This window comes from Balaenoptera borealis (genome assembly GCF_965194805.1).
Source record: "Balaenoptera borealis genome assembly, chromosome: 8".
Classification (NCBI taxonomy): Eukaryota; Metazoa; Chordata; class Mammalia; order Artiodactyla; family Balaenopteridae; genus Balaenoptera; species Balaenoptera borealis.
In genome coordinates, this window is record NC_138865.1 from 93,237,138 (window position 1) to 93,264,066 (window position 26,929).

The 26,929-nt window shown below is 32.9% G+C and overlaps 1 long non-coding RNA gene across 1 annotated transcript in view; it reads right to left on the reverse strand.

The window, feature by feature from the left end:
* LOC309634319 overlaps positions 1–26,929 on the reverse strand; it is a 731,543-nt gene continuing 704,614 nt past the window's right edge. Inside the window, exon 3 of the long non-coding RNA XR_014247977.1 lies at positions 1–26,023. This is a non-coding gene — a long non-coding RNA (uncharacterized lncRNA). The remainder of the gene's footprint in view (positions 26,024–26,929) is intronic.

Here is a 26,929-nt window from a genome sequence, read left to right on the forward strand (position 1 = left end):
CCCCACCACTCCAAAAATCAATAAATCATAAATAAATGTCACCAAGGGCCAAGCTATGTAAAATGCTTATTCATTCTGAGATTTTCAAATCATTTCTCCTTACTTGGGTGGCAGCTGCATCCCAAGAGTTCTTGGCTTCCTCTTTTTAGCATCATCTTTATCTGCGGAGCAATATTTCCCTGTTGTTTGAAATACAAAAGGAATGCTGTGGTCCTGTCCAGCCTTGACAGGTTAAAGTCTTCTCTGTAAGTTTCTCTACTCTTTATGTTACATAGAGAACATATCCTAAAACCTTAATTATTTTTTCCTTGAAATTACAATTGCCACAATTGTAAATCTATAATTAAATATCCAATTCATGTTTCAAGAGGATGGTTAAACTAGGTAGTCTTTAAGGCTCTTTGCAACCCCAATATTATATAATTCTATATGATTTTCTCTGAAAAGGAGGAATTCTGGTGTGTGTGTGGGAGCTTTTACCTTTAAATCTCCGTAATTTTCTTTGCCCAGTGTCAAAAAATGACGACTGAAGTAATCTGTATCTTAGAGGAAGGAAAAGGAAGTAGTGTTTTCATGACAGTGAGAAATTGTGACTCAGTTCTAAAGTGGATATAATAGAATGTTACCAAATAATTACACTCAGAGTTTCTATCTAAATATCTTATTTGCATATATATATATATTTTAAGAGAGACTAATATTAAAAACTTCCTCCTCAAATGCCATTTAAACAATTTGTTACTTGGGGAAAGTGCAACAATTTAGGATTTAACCTGCTTTTAATGCAAAGTACATTATTGAGAAAGAATGAAGTTTAAGAATTGATTCAGAGGCTTCTGAGATCTGAGGAAAACTGTTTCTTCCCACCCACACCATCTTCAATTTCCTAATCTTTTTTGAAAAAAAGGATAATAGTTTAAAATGTGATACTCCTGAGAAAGGTATGAAGTTTAGAAAGAAGGGTATCCTCTCCCATTCCAAATACACACACACACACACAGATACACATACACCCCTAAAATGTAGATTTTGGACAATTGTATTAGTTGCTTGAAAACATCAAGGGAGTACGATGCAATAAAATCTGAAGTAATATTCTTAAATTGTTTACATTTGGGAGAATTGTTGGGAGCACAGTGCAGTTCAGGATCTCAACAGGGAGTCCATGTATCCCTTACAGCCTTGCCGCTACAGACTAGAAGACTAGCAGCTTTTTAAAAAAATAGTAGCAAAATACATGTAACATGAAATTTACCATTTTAACCATTTTTAAGTATTCAATTCTGTGGCTTTAAGTACATTCAAAACTTTAAGTACATTATGGATGTTGTTGTATAACCATCACCACTGCTAACTCCAGAACTCCTTTGATTTTGCAAAACTGAAACTCTGTACCCATTAAACAGTAACTCCTCATCCTCCTGTCTTCTAGCTCCTGGCAACCATCATTCTTTTTCCTGTCTCGATGAATTTCAATAATCTAGGTATCTAAGTGGAATCATAGTATTTGTCCTTTTGTGACAGGCTTATTTCACAAAGCATAGTGTCCTCAAAGTTCATCCACCTCGTACACACGTCATAATTTCTTTCACTTTTAAGGCTGAATAATACTCCATTATACAGGCATACCTCATTTTATTGCACTTTTCTTTACTGCACTTCACTGATACTGCATTTTTTTACAAATTGAAAGTTTGTGGCAACGCTGCGTGGAGCAAGACTATTGGCACCATTTCTCCAACAACATTTGCTCACTTCATGTCTCTGTGCCAAATTTTGGTAATTCTCTCAATATTTCAAACTTTTTCATTACTATTATATTTGTTATGGTGATCTGTGATCAGTGAGTGATCTTTGATGTTGCTCTTGCAAAGAGATTACAGCTCACTGAAGACTCAGATGATGGTTAGCATTTTTAGTAATAAAGTATTTTTTAAATTAAGGTATAAACATCGTTTTTAGACATAATGCTATTGCACAGATAATAGACTATATTATAGTGTAAAAGTAACTTTTATATGTACTGGAAAACCAAAATATTTGTTTGACTCATTTTATTGTAATATACCCTTCAACGCTGTGGTCTAGAACTGAACTCACAGTATCTCTGAGACATGTCTGTATATATTACATGTGATATAAATAAAACTATCATATACAATATAATTAAAATACACACACACACACATACACACACACACATACGCACCTGACAATTTGTTTATCCATTCATCCCTCAATGGTGACGGACATTTAGGTTGCTTCCATGTTTTGGCTAATGTAAAAACTGCTGCTGTGAACATGTGTGTACAAATATCTCTTTAAGACCTTGCTTCCAGTTCTTTAAGGTATATACCCAGAAATGGAATTACTGGACCATATGTTAATTCTATTTTTAATTTTTTGAGGAACGATTATACTGTCTTTCCACAGTGGCTGCACCATTTTACATTCTCCACATCCTCACCATTTGTTAGTACCTTTTTTTGTTGTTTTTTAATGGTAGCCATCCTAATGGGTGTGAGGTATAATAGTAACTCACTATAGTTGGGATTTGCATTTCTCTAATGATCCGTAACGCTGAGACTCTTTTCATGGTCTAACTGGCCATTTAGGTAGCTTCTTTGAAGAAATGTCTATATAAGTACTTTGCCCATTGAAAAAAAATGGGTTGTTATTTTAGTTGAGTTGAAGGAATTCTTTATATATTCTGCATATTAACTCCTTATCTTTTGCAAATATTTTCTCCCATTCTGTGGGTTGCCTTTTCACTTTGTTGATAGTGTCCTTTCATGTATGGAAGTTTTAAATTTTGGTGTAGTAAAATTTATGTATTTTTTTCTTTTGTTGCCTGCATTTTTGATGTCATATCCAAGAAATCATTGCCAAATCCAATGTCATGATTTCCCCCTATGTTTTCTTCTAAGAGTTTTATAGTTTTATCTCTTACATTTAGGTCTTTGATCCATTTTGAGTTGATTTTTGTACATGGTATAAAATAAGGGTTCAACTTCATTTTTTTGTATGTGGATATCCAGTTCTCTGTTCTACTCCACTGGTCTATATATCTGTCTTTATGTCAGTACCACACAGAGTTTTGATTACTATAACTTTGTACTAAGTTTTGAAATCAGGATGTGTGAGACTTCCAATTTGTTCTTCTTTTGCAAGGTTGTTTTGGCTTTTGGGGTCTGCTGTGGACTGAATATTTGCATCCCCCCAGATTCATATGTTGAAACCTAATGCCCAATGTGATGGTATTAAGAGGTGAGGCCTCTGGGAGATATTTAGGTCATAAGAGTGGATCCCTCTTGAATAGGATTAATATTATTATAAAAGAGACCACACAAGAGCTACTAGGTCCCCTTCCATCACATGAAGACACAGGGAAAAGATGGCCATTTACAATCACAGGCTCCACTCCAGGCCTACTGAGTCAGAATTTACACTTTAATGAAGATCCCCAGGTGATTTTTTTATACATTGCACTGGGACAACTTTTCTCACCTTTATTTTTATTGGGTTTGTTTTAATCATATCTACCTCTAATAAAAATATATATTAAAAAATTCCCTCTCCCTCATCTCAACTCAAATTCCATCAAGTGACCCTTTCTTTCATCCCTTCATTGAGAATTATCGCTATAAATGTTCCATTTTTGGTTTCACTGGGTCTTTGCCTTTAGAAGATTTAAGAGAGATTTTATTAGTATGAGGGTTTTTCTATTGATCTTAGCTTTTTGACACATCCTCAAGTTGGCTTGAAAACCCCTAACTTGTTCAAAAACTACTGTTCTATTGAAAAGGTAGGAACTCGGAGATTATACTTAGCTGGGTTTGTTTATTGAACCTGCTCTTTATGATCTGTGTGGATCTGGGAAAGTTATTTAATCTACCTGAAACTCTTTTCATTGGACTATGATGAAGACTAGATGGCAGCGCCTATTTAAAGCCTATATGCTGTGTTCTCCTTATAGTAGCTTGGTAAATTTCAGGTACCACCTCACATTTCTACTCGCCTTGCATTAAGCAGAGAAAGCGTAACACTTGTGAGAGCTTGCCAGTTGCCTCATTTCAATTCTTCCTTTTTTCTAGAGTAATAGAATCTGTGATTTTACCTGAGCATGTAGTTGCCTATACTAAAGACTATTTCCAAGCTTTCTTGAATGTGGTCATGTGAAAAAAATGGATGCATTGTATGTAACAGGAGGGCAGTTTCATGAAAGCAAATGACATTGCTCTCCTGTATCACCCTTCCTTTTTCTCTTACTTACTGTTTGGAGTGTGGATATGTTAGCTGAGCCTAGAGCAAACTTCTTGAATCACAAGTTATAAAGTTCAAAATGAAAATCACAGAAAAACAAGTTAAAAATTTTGGATTTCTGGGCATCATTGGCTTTCATATCAACCCTGTGCCATTCATCTGACTTTAAATTACAAATCAACTTTTATCCTGATTAAGCTATTAATATTTTATATTTTTGGTTGTTCAGAGCTGAAATTAGCCTTAACTAATACAAACATTTGACCAAAAGAATAACACATACAAGAAGAAGTATAGTAAATGAGTAAGAAAATATGGTTTCAAATCATAGCTCAACTTTTAAGTAGAATGTTAATATATTTAAGTATTATGCTCCTTAATATACTCATTTTAAAGCAGAAATAATAATAATAATGGTAATAATAATAATATATACCTCATATAAATGTGAGAATTAAACGAGATAAGTCACATGCAGAGTCTAGAACAGGAATTAGTAAGTTAAGGCCTGCAGCCCATATGTGGCCTGCAGGTCATATCCTGCCCTCTGTCTGTTTCTGTGAATAAATTCTATAAGTAAATTTTTATTGGAACACAGCCACATCATTTGTTTACATATTGTTTTTGCTACTTTCATGCTAGAATGACAGAGTTGCATAGTTGCAACAAATACCTTATGGCCCACAGAGCCTAAAATATTTATTTGGTCCTTTACAGAAAAATTTTACATACCCCTGATTGAGAACACAGAAACTGATCATTGGATTACGTATTTTCTCTATATAAAATTCTTACAGTAAGATGTTATCTTGCTTGTAAAATGATTACATCACCAATCAACCTTCAATTATGCATATGCTTAGCTATGATTTTTGAGTGATAGATATGAATTTTACTAATCCAGCAGTGTTTATTGACCTAATCCCTTTGAGGCCTATGACATCCATCTACTGAAGGCTGATATGTATTATACATTTAGTCTATAGCCTCAGAGCAGAGAAAAACATTGGTCAATACCAGATGAAACCCATAATCCATTAATTACTATTAATTAAATAGCCAGCCTACATATAAGCTCTTTCCCAAGCAATGTAAGACTCTTCTCATGGGATGCAATCCACTAACCTTTACATATTAGAAGGCTGCCAGGCGTGATTAATCATTTCAAACCCAAGTGAGCTGATCTACCTCAGGCACTAAAAATCAGTGGTTCAAATGAAAGAAGTATCCTACAACAATAACTTGTGGAAATGTTAAAAGATCCAGCTCCTTCTTATACAGCTAACACATCATTTGATTTGAAGGAATCCTATTTACCTTTATTAGAAAACCACTCTAGTGTTTTCAATGTATCTTGCTCTGATTCTGATTGCAAAACTTTCCAGGTTGATTAACTAAAGTGAGTCTATCAGTCATTGCAATAGTACTTTTAAAACAGAGTCAGGCTTTGTTCCCCAATAAATATTCCCAGACAGTGCAGCATTTCTCAGTAAACTATTTAAGCACTTAACTTTGAGGCTTAGCTATTTAATGGGCCTCTATCCTTCCTCAATTCAAGGTACCTATTATATGTTTAAATTAATCACATTCACCTCTCTTAAGGACTGAGACTTGTTATTGCCTTTTTATAATAGGATTCTCAGTATGCCTTTGTATATAATTCACTTTTTTTATAAGACTGAGAAACTATTCAATTTAACTTGATTTAATAAGCATTTATTTTGTCCAACATTTGGCAAAATACTCTGTCACTTTGGGATACAGGTTTAAATTACACATGGTTCCTCCTCTCAGCTAAAAATGCAATGTCGTTGATGCATATATATGTATATATACATAGTTACAGGTAAGGAAATGTAGTGTAGAGCCTCAGTGTGGAAAAGACCTTAAGCTGGGGGTCAGTTTATCATAGTTCAAATAATAGCTTTTACAGTTGCTTGTGCTATGATATTGGATAAGCCTTTTCTGAGCCTCTGATTTCTTATCTGTAAAAAATAAAAGTTATTATACTTACTTTTTTCAGTTAAGATTAAACAAGATGGCACATTTAGAAGTTTGGCACTTGGTTGGCCTTTGATTAATATTGGTTCACTTCTCTACTTTGAATGTATCTACGGGCATGGAAGAAAGAGGGATTCCAAGGAAGAAAATGTTAATAAAAACACATAAATCAAATTTTAAAATAGGTACAGTTTTACAGGCAGAAACAGGCCATTCCTGGAAGCCAAAGAGTGTGGAGGCAAGGCTTTTGAGAATACATGGCAGTCTTCTCAATCTGGACATGTTTGTGAAATGGTGAAGTAGGATATAAGGCTGGCTAGTTTCATGAAAAGGAAAGGGTTAATGGAAAAGTATAATGAAATATCACATTATTGTGATTAGACTAATTAATGGAATATAGTTGCACTTCAATAAATATTTGTTGAATGGATGTTGAATGGCTTTTGACATATGTATTTCTACCCCAATTCTTTGTGTCAATTATTACTAATGAGATGGCAACAGGTTCCCATTCTTTGCAAAATATTTATAAGTTAGTGCAATGAGATAGGCGACTTACTGAATGTCAGTCTAATAAAATGTTACATAGGTTACTCTAGTTCCCTAGAGTGACTGATTTAATTTCAATTGCAAGATAGAAACTGGGTTATAAATAAACACACACACACACACACACACACACACACACACACACACACCACGTAGCAATGTCCTTCAAAGAAAAAATAATACTTATGACACAGCTACTGTTATCTTCTTGTCCTTTACTGCAACTTTTTAAAATTTAAATCTTCATTTTCCCAAATAAGTATAGGCCGCCAATGTGGCAGTCATGCTAGAAGCAAAGGACGCATATTATTTTTCCCAACCAAATCCTGGAGTAATGAAAAGTGTGTGGTTAGAAAGAAGGGGAGCAAATGAGAGTCCCAAATGTAGGAATAAATGGAGAGAGTAAAAGTTCAATGAAATATCCAGTTTAGAAAACTCAAGTTACCATCTCAAGAAGGGACTTATCTCTAAATAAGCTGTTCTTTTTCTCAGTTTTTATTTTCCTGTTGATGATGCATAATTAAAAAATAAACTTCAAAGTAAAGGACTCGCATGCTTGTTTTGATGAAACCAAAGAAGAGAAAGAAGTGTGAAAGTTTGCTTGCAAATCCAAAGCCAGGCTTAAAAGGTATATAAAGTCTGATAGGAGGCAGCCAAAGCCAGCATTATAAAATAAAGATACATGAAACAACTTCTGTGAGAAGCTGACATGGATCTGAGCAGTAAAAAAGATAAACCTACAAATTTCCTAATGCACCAATTTTTTAAAGATAATTTTCAATTTTATCATAATGTAGTAAAGACAGATAGTGAGCTCAGTGGAAGGAATGGGGTTTGATCCAGTTTTTTCCTCCCTTCCAGCTATGTGACTTAGGACAACTCATGTAACATTTATGGTAGCATTGGATTAAATGATTTTCAAGAGCTATTCCTGCTCTAAAATATTCTTTGATGCTAGGAAATGAATTACTGGAATCAGAGACACAAAAGCAAACACAATCTTAATTATGATGCAAACAGGATGCAGCATTTAAAGACACTGGAGTTTCAAAATAATTTCCTTCCCTCGGATAAGGAGACTAACGAGCAGTGAAATGACCAATTGTAAGCAACAGATGGAAAACAGGGAGAAAATTTCTGAAAAAGTCCATCACTTAGACAACCATCCCCTGAATAATTCAGTGATGACTGAATTTCCTTTTCTCACTGCCCAAACATTTAGAAAAACTCATTGAAGTTATTCCTATGACTCTCCTGAGTTCACTTTTATCAAAATGAATGCTCTTCCATAATGGTCCAATACTAAACAAGAAAAGAACAAAGGAGGCTTTCCCCATTTGCCATTCATTGGTGGTTTTGCATCCAGCTAGGTTTTTCCCTGCCTCCTTCTTTTTGAAAGGGTTCTATCCAATCCGTCCCCACTACCAATCCCTTTGTCCATGCCACAGTACCCCTCTCCTAGATTTTTGCTGCAGGGCCCTAATTGTTCACTCCAAAACTACAAGAAGAGTCTTCTAAAATGCAAACCTCTTTAAAATGCCCAATATCTCTCTTTAGAGAAAGCTATATACCTCAAAATGTGTATTACTGCTTTAAGACCTCCCTTTAGCTTGTAAGCACATTTCTTCTCAATCCCACCTTTTTTATTCCAATAATAAGGAACTACTCTAGTCTGCTTACATCCAGACTACAGTAGTTCCAAAGTTTATTTTATGTCTTTTATATAGATATATAGATACAGAAAAAAAAAAAAAAAGAAATAGTGAGAGGACATTGTGGGGGAAATATATTGATTTATTTGATTTCATGTTTAGAGCACAAGGGATGAAAACAAAACTAAACTTGAATTCTAAACTGGAATAGCCAAAGAGATTGTGTTAAATAAATTTGCATTTTATCCTGAAAGTATGAAAACGGAGAATCATATACTACAGATGCTTAATACACAAAAATGTCTTCTTGAAAAAGTTGAGATATGTACGTACATACATATACATACATATATATACATATATGTGTATATATATGATATATATGAAAGGTGAGATGATAAATTTTATGTCTGATTCAGATATTCCCAGAACTTGAAAAACTTGTTTAATTTTTCATTTGTTACTTGAGCTTACAAGGCTGTGAAGCACTGCTAAACGTTTGAGTTCCAGCAACTTGTTTGTTTATATATAATTTTTTTTCTACTTGGCTGACATTGAATTAACAGGGAAAGAAACATTATATTTTCCTTCCAACTCAGATTACTTTTCTATTCTATTCTATTCTATTCTATTCATAACTGTTTACGTACTATTATCTTCTCTGATGAAAGAGAATATCATTTTATATTTTTTTAAAGCCACTAATCTATAACCACAAGCAGTAGGTTTTAGTGATTTGTAGAAGAAGCTGACACTATTTTAAAGCTCTGAAGTGTGATTGAAATGCCAATAAATGTAAATGAAACAAAGCAATATGTAGCAAAATTTAAAAAGAAAAAAAAGCAGCTTTTTTACTACTCCAGTGCTTGAACTCAGTTACTTAGTAATTTGTAACTATTTATATTACTGTCATTCCTCAAATTTATTCTAATTAAACTTAACAAAATGACATCTAGGCCTGGGTCTTACTGAATGTAACATACCAGTGTAAACATCAGTGCCTGAAACATAACAATTATTCTGTGTTTATATAATGCATTCTGTATTAGTTTCCTACAGTTGCCATAAAAAATTACCATAGATTTAGTGGCTTATAACAACAGAAATGTGTTCTCTCTCAGTTCTGACAGCCAGATGTCTGAAATCAAGGTGTCACAAGGGTCTGTTCCTTCTGGAGGCTCAGAGAGAGTTAATTCCATGCCTTTCTTCTAGCTCTTCTGGCTTCCCAGCATGGCTCTCCTTGGCTTATAGACACATCACCAGTCTCTGCCAGTATCTTCCCATCATCTTCTCCCTTGTGTTTCTGTATGTCCTATTCTGTCTCTTACAAGGACACTCCCATTAGATTTAGGACTCATTCTAGTCCAGTATGATCTCACCTTAAGCTTTACTTTAATTACATCTGCAAAGACTCTATATCCAGGTAAGGCTGTAAGGAGTTTCTGGGTGGACATGAATTTTTGGAGACTACTATTCAATCCACTATAAATTCCATAATGAATTATTTTGGCTAAGGCATTTCTAATTTGTAGGCAGTTTTTCATCACATATTTATGAGAAAAGAGACTAAAGCATCAAAGTCAGAGAACTCAAAATATATAAAGTAAAATTACACTGAATAACAAGGTAACAAAGAACTTTTTGATGCCTCAAGCAAGAGCAAGTGTAGACAGTGTGAAACAAGTCAACTGACATAAATATATTGAGGATAAAATGGAATAAGGAATGAGGTCTACTAGAAAGATAATTCTTTAAAGATGCTTTTATTTTATCAAAAGGGATGGGGAGTTGAGGATGATAGGGTTCTAGTACAGGGCTCCATGGGAAAAGGGAATCCGTAAACAGATTTCAACCTATTTAAATAATAGTAATATTATAGTTTAGAGACTATATATATATAAGTTGGTTCTATTGTGTTATTGATATTCTATATATATATCTATATATCTATATATCTATATCTATATCTATATATATATATATATATATACATATTACACACACATTCTATTGGTTCTGTTTCTCTGGAGAATCTTGACAAGTAATAAATGAGAATTAGAAAAATAGAGCTATAGATAATGCTTTTAGAATTTAGAAATTTTTATATAAAACATTTAAAATAATTTTTGTAGTGAATACTTGAAAAGAAAACACAAATTTCCATTAAAATATCCCTATGAGATCTAACATGCAACCAGGGGATAATAATAGCTAATAACTATTGAGAGCTTTTAGTCAGTTTAACACTATTCTAAGTGTTCTATATGAATTAAATAATATAAGTTTCATATCAATCTTATGATACAGGTACTAATATCACATTATTCCTATTTTACAGATGAAGAAACTAAAGCAGAGTGGTTTCATAACTTACCCAAGGTTTAATGACTAGTTATTTAATAGAGCCAGGCCGGGACCCAGTGATTCTGGCACCAAACCCCACATCCTTAAACACTGCTATACTGCCTCTCAGTAGAAGGACTAAGCTCAACTGGGGGGAGGAGGGGCTAGCTAGAGTCTTCTATTTCTGGCTTATAAGGATACTGCTTTGTTTAATAGGCTGCAGGTGTATTAGTTAGGTTCTTCAGAGAAGCAGAACCAATAGGATATCCAGCTGACCCTTGAACAACACGGGTTTGAGATGTGCAGGTCCACTAACACATGGATTTTTTTTCAATAAATATTAAAGCCCTGAAATAAGAATTAGGAAACTTTAATGTTAATTATTTGTTTACCATGGAACTTTGACAGGTCTCTTTGAAAATAATAATTATATGAAACTTTAAATTATATCTAGTAAATTTCCAATTCAATATAGCACTCATCTCTATACTATCCCTAAGACATGTTCATCCTACTACTTCCAGAAGAATATTAGTAGTCAAGAGTTCACATATGCATAAGATAATCAATTTTTTCAGTGGAATAAGTATTGTCAATCTTTAAAACTCTTTCTTATATGAAGCCATAATATGTTTTCCTGCTAATTGTTTTAAGATCCATTCTATGAAATGACAAATAATCAATAAAATTGTATTTCTGCATGTCCTGCTTTTTTTTTATTGAGATGTAATTGATATATAACATTGCGTAATTTTAAGGTGTACAATGTATTAATTTGATACAATTTTATACTGCAATGTGATTACCACCTTAGCTTTTATACTGCAATATGATTATCACCTTAGCTTAGCTTTTGTAGCTTTTAGCTTCAAAATACACTAATTGTAACTCTCACAAGCTTTACCCTTTCAGTGTAGTTTTCACATATTTCATATTCTGGATACCCTCTGGAAACACTTCATATGGCCCAAGATTCTTCTGAAAACATACTATTCAGAAGTAAACCAAATAATTTCAAGGCTGCATGATCATTATGGAGAACAATGGGAAATTCATGACTCCTGTCATTGGTTCTGTTGTGTTATATTGATATTCTATGTTCCAATAAGTTTTTAAAGCTAGTGGTTTTTTGTCTCCAATGTCTAGGTATTTTTTTTTATTAAATCCTCTGAAATTACTTTCCAAAATATTATCAGTTTTCAGTTACTTCACAGAAATTACCCCAAACTTATTAGCTATTAAATCACAATGATGTGGGTCAGGGATCCAGGCATGGCCTGCCGTGTCTTCTGGCTCTATTTCACAAGGCTGCAATCAAGGGGGCTCAGCCAGGACTGCAGCCATCGTTAGGATCTGTCACATGGTTGTGTGGCAGGGTTAAATTTCTTATAGGTGTCTGGACTGAGGATCTCAGTTGCCTGGCGGCTGCTGACCTCATGCCTTTCTTCATTCCTTGCTAGATGAGCATCTCCACAGGGCAAATGGTTTCATCAGCAAGAGAGTGAGAGAAAGCCAGAAAGATGACAGTTTTCGTAACCTAATCTTGGAAGTAACCTCCCATCACCTTGGCCATATTTTATTTTGTAGAAATGTGTCACTAGGTGAGCCCACGCTATAGGGGAGGTGATTATGCAAATAGATACTAAAATGTTGGATTAATTGAGAGCCTTTTCAGGTGCTGCCAAACACAGCATATTATATTTTCAAAGTACAGTGTTGGTCATAATCACAAAGCTTCTGCATGCTATACTGAGTTTACATATTTAATGAAATGGCACTGAGATTTTCATCAGAAGGTGACAATTATTTCCAAGCATTACTATTAGTTTTGTGTAAAATATAACTAAGATGAATATTTTTCCATATATGGTTCAAAAAGATAGTTCCTTACTCCTCAGCTATAAAAAAGAATGAAATCATGCCACTTACAGCAACATGGATGGACCTAGAGATTATCATACTAAGTGAAGTAAGTCAGAAAGAGAAAGACAAATACCATATGATATCACATATGTGGAATCTAAAATATGACACAAATGAACATATCTACAAAACAGAAACAGACCCACAGACATAGACAACAGACTTGTGGTTGTCAAAGGGCAGGAGGGGTGGGGGAGTGATGGATTGGGGGTTTGGGATTAGCAGTTGCAAACTATTATATATAGAATGGATAAACAACAAGGTCCTACTGTATAGCACAGGGAACCATATTCAATATCCTGTGATAAACCATAATGGAAAGGAATATGAAAAAGAATATATATATATGTATTATATATATGTAGCTGAATCACTTTGCTGTACAGCAGAAATTAACAACATTGTAAATCAAGTATACTTCAATAAAATAAAAAAAAGATAGTTCCTCTGGTAGTGTTACCAGATCAAACTATATTATTATAAAATAGAATAATTAATAAATTCACAAGGAATTACACAACATTCCTCAATAATAGATGTTCTCTAATCAACTTAGGTTGTATAGATTGTGTGTTTTCACTATTCGGATAACTGAGAATAGCTCAAACTACTAAGAATGTACAATTTCCCTGTCTAGATATTATAAACATTTTTCATTGTCCAGGAAACCTTCAAACTTCCATTAGTCCAACTTATCTTGCAGAATATATGGGTACCATGTGTGTACATTCCTAAGGATTGTTGATAGGACCAGAATTCTATATACTAAATATCAAATAATTTGTTTCAAAACATATGAAAAGCCTACCAAGAAAAATTAATGTCTTTGTGAAAGCAAGTATTCCTTTGGGAGAATGTAAAGCAATTATCTACATTAATGAGTTTTGTTGGAAAAATTCTTAATTATTTTAACTAGCATTTTATCATTAAAATAAAATATATGTGGAATTTAATTTTTTTTTAATTCAGGAGGATAGAAAGTTAAAATTCAAATTCTCTCTCTTTCTCAACACCAAGTCCTAGTCTCCAGAGACAAGTTATACGTATTTTTACGACCCAATGCCTAGTCTATTTATATATGCGGGTATACATTGAGACTGAAAGCATAATTTTTTCTATATAAATGGGATCATGATTTAATACTATCCTGCCACATTTGATTTCACTTAATGATGTCTTGAGTATATAACGTGAAAGAATACACACATGCACACACATATAATCTTCATTTTAAAAAAATTCTGTACATGATATTCCATTGTTTGGATGTACCATTATATATTCTAATGGTTCCATAAACATCAGTAATAATTTTTCATTAATATATAAATGCTGTGGTGAATATATATGAACTTTTATCTATTTGTTCTTTTGTGAATATATCTATATCTATCTGCCTATCTATCTATCTAATCTATCTATCTGATAGACATATATACAGTTGTCCTAGCACCATTTGTTGAAGAGACTATTCTTTTCCCCACTGAATGATTACTCTTATTGAGATATTATCTTGAGATCAATCTTATGGTAATATAAATATTTTAATTTTATTTTAATTTTTAAAATATTTTGTCCATAAAAACCATTTGTCTCTACATTTTTTTTTTTGTTCTGATGTGATCTGAAGTGTCTAGCAAACAAGTCCCGTATACAGTTTTTTTCTCCTATTTATATCTAAGTATTTCCTTAGGTAATTGTAAATAGTATCATATTTTTAATATATGTGTTCACTATGTTCACTGCTAGTATTATAAATACAATTGATTTTTGTATGTGTATCCTATGATAAATATATGTTTATGTTTATCATGTGACCTTGCTGAACTCAATTATAAATTCCAGGAGTGTTGTAGATCTGTGTCATTGTCTATGTGGAAAATAATGCTATCTGCAAATAGAAACTATTTTATTTATCTTTTATTTCCTTTTTTTTTTTCTTCTTTTTTTTTTGCCTAATTGCATTGGCTAGAACTTCTAGCACTGTGGTGAAAAGAGAGGTGAAAGTGGACAAATTTCCTTGTTACTGTTATTAAGAGGAGAATAGTCAGTCTTTCACTATTAAGTATAATGTTAGCAGAAGGTTTTTTGAAGAAGCTCTTTATCAAATTGAGGATGCTTACCTGTAATCCTATTTTTCTGAGAGTTTTTACATGAATCGGTGTTGAATTTGATTAAATGCTTTTCTGCATCATTTGAAATAATCACATGATTTTTTCTTTAGACTTTTTATGTGGTGGAATATGATAATTAATATTTGGATACTGAACCAGTCTTTCATCCCTGGGATCAATCCCAGCTTGACATGGTGTATAATTATTTTACATATTGTTGAAAGTTCTTTGCTAATGTTAAGGATTTTTGTTTTTATACTCATGAAGGGTATTGTTCTTTACATTTAGTTTTTGTAGTGTATTTGTCAGGTTTTTGTAATACTTTAATATTAGTTTCATAAAATGAATTGAGAACTGTTCACTCCTAGTTTTTGGAAGAAATTGTATAGAATTTATATTAATTCTCCTTTAATCATTTAAGAAATTCTTCAGTAAAATCATCTGGCTCTGGAAATTATTTACTTTGAAAAATTTTTAAATTGTGAATCCAATTTCCTGAATAGTCATAATGCTGAAAAAAAGGGGGTTTCAGATAATCTATTTCTATTAAGTATTGATAGAGGGGTTGTGGTGGTTAATTTTATGTGTCAACTTAAACATCATTAAACATTATTTCTGGGCATGTCTGTGAGGGTGTTTCCAGATGAGACTAGCATTTGACTTAGTGGACTCAGTAAAGAAAATTGTTCTCCCCATTATCCAATCCATTAAGGGTCTGATTAGAACAAAAGTTGGAGGAAGGAGGAAATCATTCCTTTTTGCTTCCTGCCTGCCCGCTTGAGGTGAGACATTTCATTTCATCTTCTTTGACCCTAGGAGTTGGATTTAAGCCATCAGCAACCCTGGTCCTTGGGTCTTTGGACTTGGACTGAATTATACCACCATCTTTCCTGGCCTGCAGCTTGCAGACAGGCAACCACAGGACTTCTGTTGTTTGCTGTATACACTTTTATAACTGCTATACCTTTTTGGTGGATTGACTCTTTATTCATTTTATAATATCTATCTCTGTCGCTAGTAAGTTTATTTGTCTTGTGTCTACTTTTTCTGATATTAATATAGCCACTCCAGCTTTCTTTTTATTACTGTTTGCATGATAAATATTTTTCTACCCTGTTAATTTGCAGTTACCTATATTATTATATTTGAAATGAGTTTCTAGTAGATAGCATATAGTCAGGTAATGTTTAATCCATACTTTTAATCTCTGTGTTTTAATTGGTATATGTTTGAGCATTACATTTAATATAATTATTGATATGTTAGGGCTGAAGCCTGTCTTTTCATTTTTTGTTTTCCATTTGTTCTATTTTCCTGTTTCCCTTTTTTATTTTGCTGCCTACTTTTAGATTACATTTCTTAGAATTTTATTTTGTTTGATTCAATTTTTTAGTGTATCTCTTTGTATAGCATTTTTAGTGTTTGATCCAGGTGTTATAGACATATATAATTATAAATGTTTATATATAATTATAAATTATATATAATTATAAATATTATATATAATATTATATAAAAGTATATAGGTATATATAATATAATGTATACATGTGTAATTATATGTAATATTATATACTACATATATGTAAAACTTATCAGAGTCTACTAGTGTAATTTTACCAGGTTGAGTGACGTGTAGAACATTTACCTCTCTTTACATCCTTTTATACTCCCCACTGATCATATAATTTTCTTAAATATTTACTCCACATACATTTATAACCATATCAGACAGTGTTAAAATTATTCCTTCAACTATCAAACATAATTAAGTAATATAATATAATTAAAACTATAGAAGGGAAGAAATGGTGTGAACATCCAAGACATGGTACATTTCTGATGAATGAAGACCACAGAGTGTTCAGAGTTGGCCCATATGAATGTGCCTTATTTGCCAATAAATTTAAACAAATGGCACCTATTACTCTCTGCCATGATTTGACCAATAGTCTCACTAAAAATACAAACAGCCATAGAAAAAGGCAAACATTTGCAGCAAAGAGGGTTGACTGGTGATAATCACCAATACAATAATAAGTAAGAAAATAATAAAATAAAAGTAAGAATTTTGGGGCTTCCCTGGTGGTACAGTGGTTAAGAATCTGCCTGCCAACGCAGGGGATATGGGTTCGAGCCCTGGTCCAGGAAGATCCCACATGCCATGGAGCAACTAAGCCTGTGCACCACAACTACTGAAGCCCACGCACCTAGAGTCCGTGCTCTGCAACAAGAGAAGCCACCGCAATGAGAAGCCCAGGCACCACAATGAAGAGTAGCCCCAGCTGACTGCAACTAGAGGAAGCCCGCGTGCAGCAACGAAGGCCCAATACAGCCAAATTTTTTTTTTAAAAAGTAAGAATTTGACTTATAATAAATAAATTAAAACTAAGAAAGTTAATACTGTTCGCAAGTATACAGAACCAGATTGTTAAAATTTTCACGATTTCTAAATTCTGCTTTAACACTCTGGAGACACTTAACTTTTTCTGTTTTGCTATTTACATTATTGTACTAATGAACAGCTAAGCTCTTTAACTATAGCAGTTTGTGTAGCTGATCTTGGGATCACTGTGATGACTGTATAAGACTGTTTAAGTGTAAAATAGTGGAAAGGCACAGAACTTACTAGGTGGAGTCAAATGAAAGAGAGGAGTTAAGTGGATGAACCCCTGGATCAGAAAGTAGAAAAAGAGAACAGAGCATAAACTCAAATAGCTATAGGCACTTTAAAAAGAAAGATTTAATAGTTTCATCATAGCTATCCTTGAATTATCATTTGTTGCACCATTAAAAAAATAAAAAAGAATTGGCATACCACAAACTAAAGTCCTTGTTCAATAATTGCAGCAAATGATCTGCATCTGTATATGACTTAAAGAGGTACCTTCAAATTGTTTTAAAAAAACTCATAGTTTGGATTAATTTTTATATGCTATACATATTTAAAAAACAATAACGAAATAGTTTACATCCAGGAAATTTATTGAGATAGACATTTTTCTCATTTCCCTTAATGTCAACCATAACACAAATTAGATATTTCTATGACACTTACAAAAGACCTTAATAAATAGAGTCATCTCAAAGAAAAAGTCACCTTAGAAAGTCATAACACTAAGCAGCAATGAAAAATATTTTCTTCTGAATATAATTATTGCTTTATATAGACATCATTCTGTTTAAAATTTCTTCCCATCAAATATCCCCAAAGATAATTTGAACCATGCAGCTTCAACTGAGAAAACAAACTTTTAAGAATATATTGCTGATCAGAGTAATCACTGTTTAAGTTCTTTAGGGAAATATTACCTGTAAGAAAGATATAAAGAATTGGGAAATTGTGTACCATTCAATCAAGATATTTCTTTAAACGTTTAAGAGGATAGAACTGTCAAAACTAAAGAAAAGTAGAGCTAAATGGGCATCAATCATTATTTTTCGGCATAATATTTGGCTGGTATAAAGCTCTCAAATGTATTAAATGGGATTATAATAATGATTTAAAGACAATGCAAGAAAGCATAATAAAATAAATCTACATTATAGACAAGGATATACGAATTAAAATTTGCCAATTCCATCTAAGTATGTGACTTATTAGACCTATTAAGAACTACTAAAACCTTTATTAATTTTGAATTGTACTCCTTACCCAGTGCTCTGGATGAATGTCCACGTGAAGTACAGCAGGATAGCTTGTGTTTCTTAGGATTCTGAGTAAACACCTGAAGTTGGGTTATAGTCCCAGCCTTCTTTACTTGAAAGTTATTGGTTTAGATCATGGGAAATTTTGAGACCTCCTTTGACTGAACTTTGGTTCTCTGGCATTTGGAGTACTTTCTTTGTAGAAATCTTATTTGGATTATTTTTCTTTGTAGATATCTTTTTAGGATTTTCTTTCTCTCTGTTGCTATTAATTTGGTGCCTCCCTTCCCCACTGGAAACTCTCACTCTTCTGATTTTCCTCCTCTGAAGACTCCTGTTGACCATTTGCTCTGCCACTATGGTGCTAACTCTGTCTGATTCCTTCCTTGTCGGCATGATTTGATTAAGAATAAGTTGGAATTTGAATGTCCTTTTGGGGGGAACTTAAGTTCTCCCCCAAGTGGTTTATCTAGGACCTCTCCCTTCCCATCATCCCAGATCCTTTTCCCTTTTTTTTTTTTTTTTTTTACCATTTTTGATCTTCCCTTCAGATCCCTTGAATATGTCCTCCTTCAAAACTTCTACCTCCTCCTTACCTCTGTTCACTCCTGCCAGACCTTTCCTTTCTCACTCCAGCCCCTCAGCTTTCCATAGTGTTTGAGCTTTTGGCCTTTTACCCCCATCAGGGGCTCTGCAAGGACTCAGCAATCCCAAAGGCAATCACTGAGGCTGAAAAGACTAATTGGAAACAGCTGTATATTTTATCTACTCCAAGAGTTTTGGAGACAACCATATGCCCACTTAGTTCCTCCTCAGTATCTCACTCCAAAATTAGTCCACTACCTGCTTAATATGAGGGCTAAAGCTTCCCACCAATATTTATGAAGGAGATTTTTAAGATTTTCTTTTACCCTACCTCCTAATATTGTCACTTTGGGGGTTAGGGTTTTAGAGTATGAATTTGGAGCGTAGGGACACAAATTCAGTAAGTAACCGTCCTCAAGACCATATACAGCACCAGGGACTGTATCATTTCACTAATTCTGTGGCTGTCATTTATTTAAAAGAAATTGTGACCAGATACCACCTTGAAAATTCAGTGACAGGATGGCATGAACATAAGCATGTATTGCTTTGGGCTGTGCAGAGGTGGATTGTAGAATATGCTATTACTTCCCAAACATTTTTCCTCCAACTATAGCATTGTGAGGGCACGTTGGTTCAATTTCTAACTACTACCATATGCATCTGTTTTCTTGAAAGATTCCTGTGCCAGCTAAGTCTGTTATACTTGTGTCCTCAGAAGCCAGAAACACTGAAAATGTAACACCCTCTGGGAACAATACACACTGATGTCTAATGAGAATTCAGGTATATATACCTCAGTGCCTTGCCCCACAGGTGAAATAAATCTGAGGCACATGTTCTCCAGAAGGATTCCAAAGTTATCAGCAATGGTAACATGCTTGACAGCAGGGCTTGTTTTTGTTTTGTTTGGAGGTAGATTGAGTCCTAGAACAGTGCCTAGCACATAACAGTCACTCAGTCATTATAAAACCTGGCATAGAGTAGAATAGTATATAGTCTGTTCTGTTAAATGAATTAATTGATGAATGGATTTTCTACAAAGTGATATATAAGTCACAAGACAGTGCAAAGACTTGATAACATATGTATGAATTCTATAAAAACTATTGTGTTTCTTTAGTGTTGCTGGTGGTGGGGGAGCATCGATAATACTCATATCACTATAAATCAATCACAGTAAGTTTGTCAGCCAATCCTATGGTGAAGAAAATAGCATGAAGTCAGCAGTCATTGGAGATAACACAATCAAGCTTACAAATAGTTAACAGTTGTAATTAAGTGAACCTGCCTATTGATCCTTCCTTATCTTAGTTTTGAGTAGTTAAAGAACAAGATTGAATATTCTCCCATTAGTTTTAGGTTCTCAATTGTCTGAAGGCAAAGGTACAGAACTAAATGATTTATGAAGGTCTCATAGCTCTTTGAATAAAAGTTTAGCCCAATCCCAATTAAATTAAATGCTAGGAGAAGTTCTAATTAAAAGTAGAATTGTTTTTATCAGCAGCCTACATTGTCTCTTCCAACTTCTTTCTATAATATCTCTGAGGACAAAAGGGATAACAAAACCAAATAAACACAAAAATATCTACAAAGCCCTGTTTATGTTAAGATGACATAAAACCTAATGTTAGAATTTTGAAGAACTCTGACAAATAGATAGATAAAGCTGAATTGAGATAATGACAACCTAAGCTTTCTTTCATGACATCCACAGCTTTACCTCATAAAACAGAATACTTTACAAAATATAGAAAGGTATTGCATACCCTAGCCATCTCTTCCCTTGAGTCTAAGTCCCATCATTTGGGAAAAAAATGAATAAATAAACATAAATAAAAAACTGGACAGTCTTAACTCTGTTGTGCAGATATTCCTGTTAGAGAAGTCCAAATCCTGTGTCTTTCTGTTCTTCTCACAGTTTTTCTATATTCACTCAGATAGGAATTTCTTCAAAGAAAACAAGTAAAAGATACTTATCTGAGAATAGGTGTATGAAGAGACAGGAACTAGTAGCATTTCCTAATGGAATGAGATTAATTTAATACATCTGAAGGCACATCATCAAATCTTGGTGAAATTTGACTACTAAATATTTCATAATCTTTTCTATTCCACTGTTTTTCTCCAAACACTTGATCACTGTGGTAGCTTCCTAATATCCTCAACTTCTTTCCTCTTTTAACCTTCTTTTCTTTGAAGGTCTTTTGAAATGCATATCTTAATAGGTAAAGCCTTATTTAAAATGGCTTCTCAATGGTCTTAGAAATAAAAACAAACAAACAAACAAACTTAGTCTATGATGACCTTAAGGTCATGGCCACATCTATGTACTAAAATTCATCTCATGCCCCTTTCTACTCCTTCTTTGCACCTCAGTCACACACATTCTTTAAGTTCTCTAAACAGGACATCCTCTCTTATGTCTAATACCACTGCATATGCATTGACCCTTCAGGAAATTTTTCCTCCCACCTTTCCTTGAGTTTGGATCATTTGCAGTCAATTCCTTGGGGAAGACTTCCCTGATCACCAGAACTAGAGCAGCCTTTTCTATCCTCCTATACTTACATCTCTCACATTATTTTCAATTATATATCTGACTATTTAACTATTGTATTTTTTGTACTTCTTTGAACACATACTCCAGGAGATCAGAGACTCTGTGTGTTTTATTCACCATTTTATCCTTGGCAGTTAACACAGTGCCTAGTGCTTGACAAACGTTCAATATATTGTATGTATATGAATATATATATATATGTAATAAATGCATGAATGAATTGAAGTAATGGGAAAAGCTAAAGTTCACATTAGATGAAGCCCTAATAAAATTATAATTATACACCCCAAGCTTCACTTACAGTTGCAAAACAGAAAAAGGGAATTGTTGTCTCAGAAATGCAAATAGAGCAGGGACAAGGGAAGTTAACACATCATATCAAAGCACTCTGATTATATATAACTTATTCAAGGGCAACTTAATATTCAACATAAATAGCCTGTGAAAGCTACCACATAATACTCTACTGAAAGAACAAAATTAGAGCACACCACTAAAAAGTATCTATTATAGGATCTAGTATAAAATTAAGATACTTGTGAATATATTTAGTAACTTTTAATAGAATACAACAAAAAATGGCTGTATTAAACATGACTAGAAAGCCTTATGGATAAGACCAACTCTGTTGAAGATATAGAAGGTTTGAGGTGAAAAGATGAAGTAGGATGATAAACTTGATGAATAAGCAAGGAAGATGACAAGGAAAATAAACAAGAGCACACTGAGACTGACAGTCAACATTGACAATCAACATTGTTTTGAATGTATAAATGAAGCAAATTATGAAAAAAACTTGTTAGGAAATAGGTACAAAATTACCATTCTATGAAAATATCATTATTCTAGAGATTCTAGAGATTCATGTTAAGAACTATAAAGGCTCTGAGATTTTAATGAGCTTGCAACAGTTCCATGGATTCTGGTAGAAGACAGGATACTCCTTGTCAGAGACAAAGGACTTATTATCATGGAACAGCATGCAGCATGAGCTCCATGTTTGCATCAGTTCCTTTTACCTCCCAAGTCCAAAAAGTGTGATGTGGAGTGGCCCAGATAGATGCTGCACACAAAGTGGGTTTGTGTTGTACAGCTGAGGAAGTCAAAGTTTAGGAAATCTTGATTTTTTTTTTTTTTAAGTAATTAGTAAAAGTTCATTGTGCACACAACAAAAAGAAAATTCACGAACCAAGTACACTCAAAACAAAACATGGAGGAAAGCTCAGGGGTATAGAGTTGTCCCTCCATATCTGTGGGGGACTGGTTCCACGACCCCCACTAAGACACCAAAATCCTTGAATGCTAAAGTCCCTTATATAAAATGGTGTTGTTTTTGCCTATAACCTACCCACATCCTCCCACAAACTTTAACTCATCTCTAGATTACTTATAATACCTAATATTGGGTTGGCCAAAAAGTTCCTTTGGGTTTTCCATAACATCTTATGGAAAAACCAGAACGAACCTTTTGGCCAACCCAGTACAATATAAATGCTATGTAAATAGCTGTAAATACAATGTAAATCCCATGTAAATAGTTGCTGGCTTGTAGGAAATTGCTTTTTGGAACTTTCTGGAATTATTTTTCTGAATATTTTTCATGCTTGGTTAGTTAAGTCCAAGAATGTGGAACCCATGGATGTGGAGTTATAAAGCAGCTTGTATTAATGAGGAGGCAATGACTGCTTATTCTTCACAGTGATTGGTTTCAATATTAGAATTTTCTTAAATGATAGGGAATTGGTTAGTGTTTACCTCATATCAATTTTGGGGAACAGTTTTTGCCTATGATTTCCAGAGACACAAGCAAGAAGTGACCCAGGTCAAGTTAATCTCCCTTGTCCTGCAAAATAAGCTAAATTAAGCTTTGCTTGTGTAACTAAACTGGGAAGCCCCAGTCTTTTAAAGGTTTCTAGCAATTCTTCACAATCCTTGTTCCAGAATAGGACAATATCTTTATTTTCCTGGAAAGCAAACAAATCTAGCTTCTTCCCTAGAGGGAGGCACTATTTCTATCTAACAAGGCTGTTAGCTATATACAAATAACTTGGAAAAGATAGCCTGTTAAAAAATCTGTATTGCATCTGCTTGAAAGATGTCCATCAAGCCAAGGTCTCCATGGAGAATTAGCTGACAACAAGAACAACAACAGAATATAAAATTATAAAAATTTTCTGCATATACAGGATAAGAAACATTTAAAAATGGAAACATATATCTTGTTTATATATGAAAGTTTCAATATTGTTGATGAGTATTTTTTTCCAAATTTACATCTAAATTAAAAATTTTCTAATTGAAATCTCAAGAGATAATTTTTTCCCAAAAAGCTCCTAAAATTTAACTAGTAATATTTGCCAACAAAAAATTTGAATTAAAGGGTTATTCAGAGAATTTTTTCATCTTGAATAATGATAGTTTTAAAAATGTAAATTGTTTAAATGTGTTGTAGGGTAACAGAAAATGGTCATTTGATCAATTGATCAGAATATCATACTATGATCTGAGTATCTCTATCTCTTCTATATTTATAGTATTTCCATGTCTATATAGTCCATATAGATTCCTATATGCATATCTATTTTCAAATGCAGTTCAAAAGCACATTACTTAAATCTAATAAATCAATTTTTTCACATTTCAATATATTTGAATTCAAGATGCCTCTTAAAATTAACATGTGATATGAAAGTTTAAGTTTTCAAAACACAAATATAACTAAAGAGATGCTTTGTCTTACAAATTAGAAAACTGAGGAAATATGAGACTATAAAATACATACTCATTTTATATAAAGCAGTAATTTGAGCTAATTTAAATAAGTATACCCATATGGTTAAAATAAATTTAAATAAGCATACTTATATGCTTGGTTTGTGTGTGTGTGTATATATATATATATATATATATATATATATATATATATATATATATATATATATATATATATATATATATATATATACACAAAAGCATCTATCTATCTATCTATCAATCTATCTATCATCCATCTACCTATCATCTATATATAAAGAGAGGGATCTCATTTAAACCAAAAGAGAGCAAATGATTATGGAATTTAGAATAAGGATGTCTTTCTCATTCCACTTGTAGACTTTCATATTAAAAGAAATAGATGAATTTAAGACCTCTTTATGCCAAAAAATCATTAACAAAAACTTTAAAAGTCCAAGAAACAGTTTCATGCTATAGGATAAAGTGTTAATTTCCTTAATATTTCTTGTATTCTTACAAACCAAGTAGAAAAAGACCTTTTGAGGACACAGGTAGAATGCAGCCATCTACCCACAAGCTGGGAAAATAGCTCTCACCAGAATCCAAATTTACAGACACCTTCATCATAGCCTCCAGAAACATGAAAAAAATCAGTATCTGTTGCTTAAACCATCCAGTCTGTGGTATTTTATTATGACAGCCTAAGCAGACTAATATACTTGTAGATACTTTAAACATATTTGATAAAATGTCATCTTCATTCTTGATTTTTAAAAATAAATTAGTAAGTCAAAAATAATGGGATGTTTACTAACCCTAACCAATATCATAAAGATCAGTACGAGGATGGTTGCTAAAAAATCATATTATCATTATTCTGAAAGTTACATTAAAATGTTTAAAGAAGCTAAGAAAAATAAATTAAATGTATTCTACAGAAGACCAATAAAATTTGACATACGATTTTCACCTGAAAAAAAGGGAACCATCTATAGCAAAACTGAGATAGTTTAGTAATGCAGTTTGTTGAAAATTATATATTGAGAATCTTACACTAAGCAAATAATAGTTTGAAATGTAAACAAAAATTTCAGAGATAAAATAAAAAATTCAGATACTTCAAAATAAAATGAACAAAACTGCAAGGCATTTAAGAAGAAAGCTCAAATCTTTAATGAAGTACCTAGAAGAACTTTGAATAAATGGAGAAGGCACAATGGTTTCCTCTTATTTTAAAGGTTGTTGTTTTTTAAAAAAATTTCCCTATTTAAATTGTGTGTGTGTGTATTTATGTGCAAATAGCTTGAACACCACATTAATATTGGTTTACTCTTCTTGAAGAGATTTTGGCCAATTTAAGAATTGTTTTACATTCTCTGCCAAACTTTTAACTTTCAAAATATATGAATGCTTAATTAGTGAAGTATTTAAAATACAATGTTGACTTACATTCATCGCTCACCTGTAACTATGTGCAAAACACATGGCTCCCTCCTCTGCAAAGTATCAAGCTCATATCACATATTTTTCAATGATTCCAAAAAACTCACTCAAAACATTGCTGTGTTGAGCAATGCTTGGTGTCAGTCTATTTATCTCTTGTAAAAATAAAATACAGTGTGTATGTGTGAAAAAAAAAAACATTGCTGTGTTGAGTATACACTTTCTCAGGGCAAAGAACATATTAACAAAATGACTATATGTATAGTATGCTATATAATATGCTGTATATATAAAAACATATAGTTGGTTATAGATTGATCTAGGTCGACAACTGGCGAGTCAATGGATCAGTTTGCAGAAAGCACAGTCAAACACATCCTTTAGAAATTTAGTAGCATCCAGACACTGTGAGAAATTTATGTGGTTTTTTTTTTCAATTTTATCTATTTATTTTTCTAATGCAATTTCTGCCTCACTTTTTGACTCAGCCCATATATTTTCATGCTGGTTTCTGAAATTAATGGCCATATGGCATCTTGTGAATTGAACCACTTTTGAAGTTCTGGTGCTAATATTTTAAAAGGTCAGTCTTTTAAAAAATGCAATTTAAGTCTAACATTTCCTTCAACTGTGAATATTTTGACTTACAGTGTATTTAAGAAGATCCTTTGAGATGTAGCAATTTCAATAACATGATGGAAGTATTTTAATAAAAGTAAAGTGATGGAATAAGACATATATTCTTAAAATAAATTAGTTAAAAGTTTAATAGCAGTTTGACTCTTCATTTATTTATTTTTAATTTACGTAAGTGAATGACCTTACTATGTGAGTATAGTATTGTCCTTACTCAACATACCACATAATTATCTGATAAAATACTTGTGTAATATTTCATATATCACATTGTTATGGGTAAGGTACTTCCTTTTGTTTGAATTCTTCCTTAGTGATAATATATTCTCTCTCTCTCTCTATCTCTAACTCTACCTCTCATTTTCTCCCTCTCCCTCCCACCCCCCCATATGTGTGTATGTGTATATATGTGTATGTGTGTGTCTCTCTCTCTCTCTCTCTCTCTCTCTCTCTATATATATATGCTATCTCCC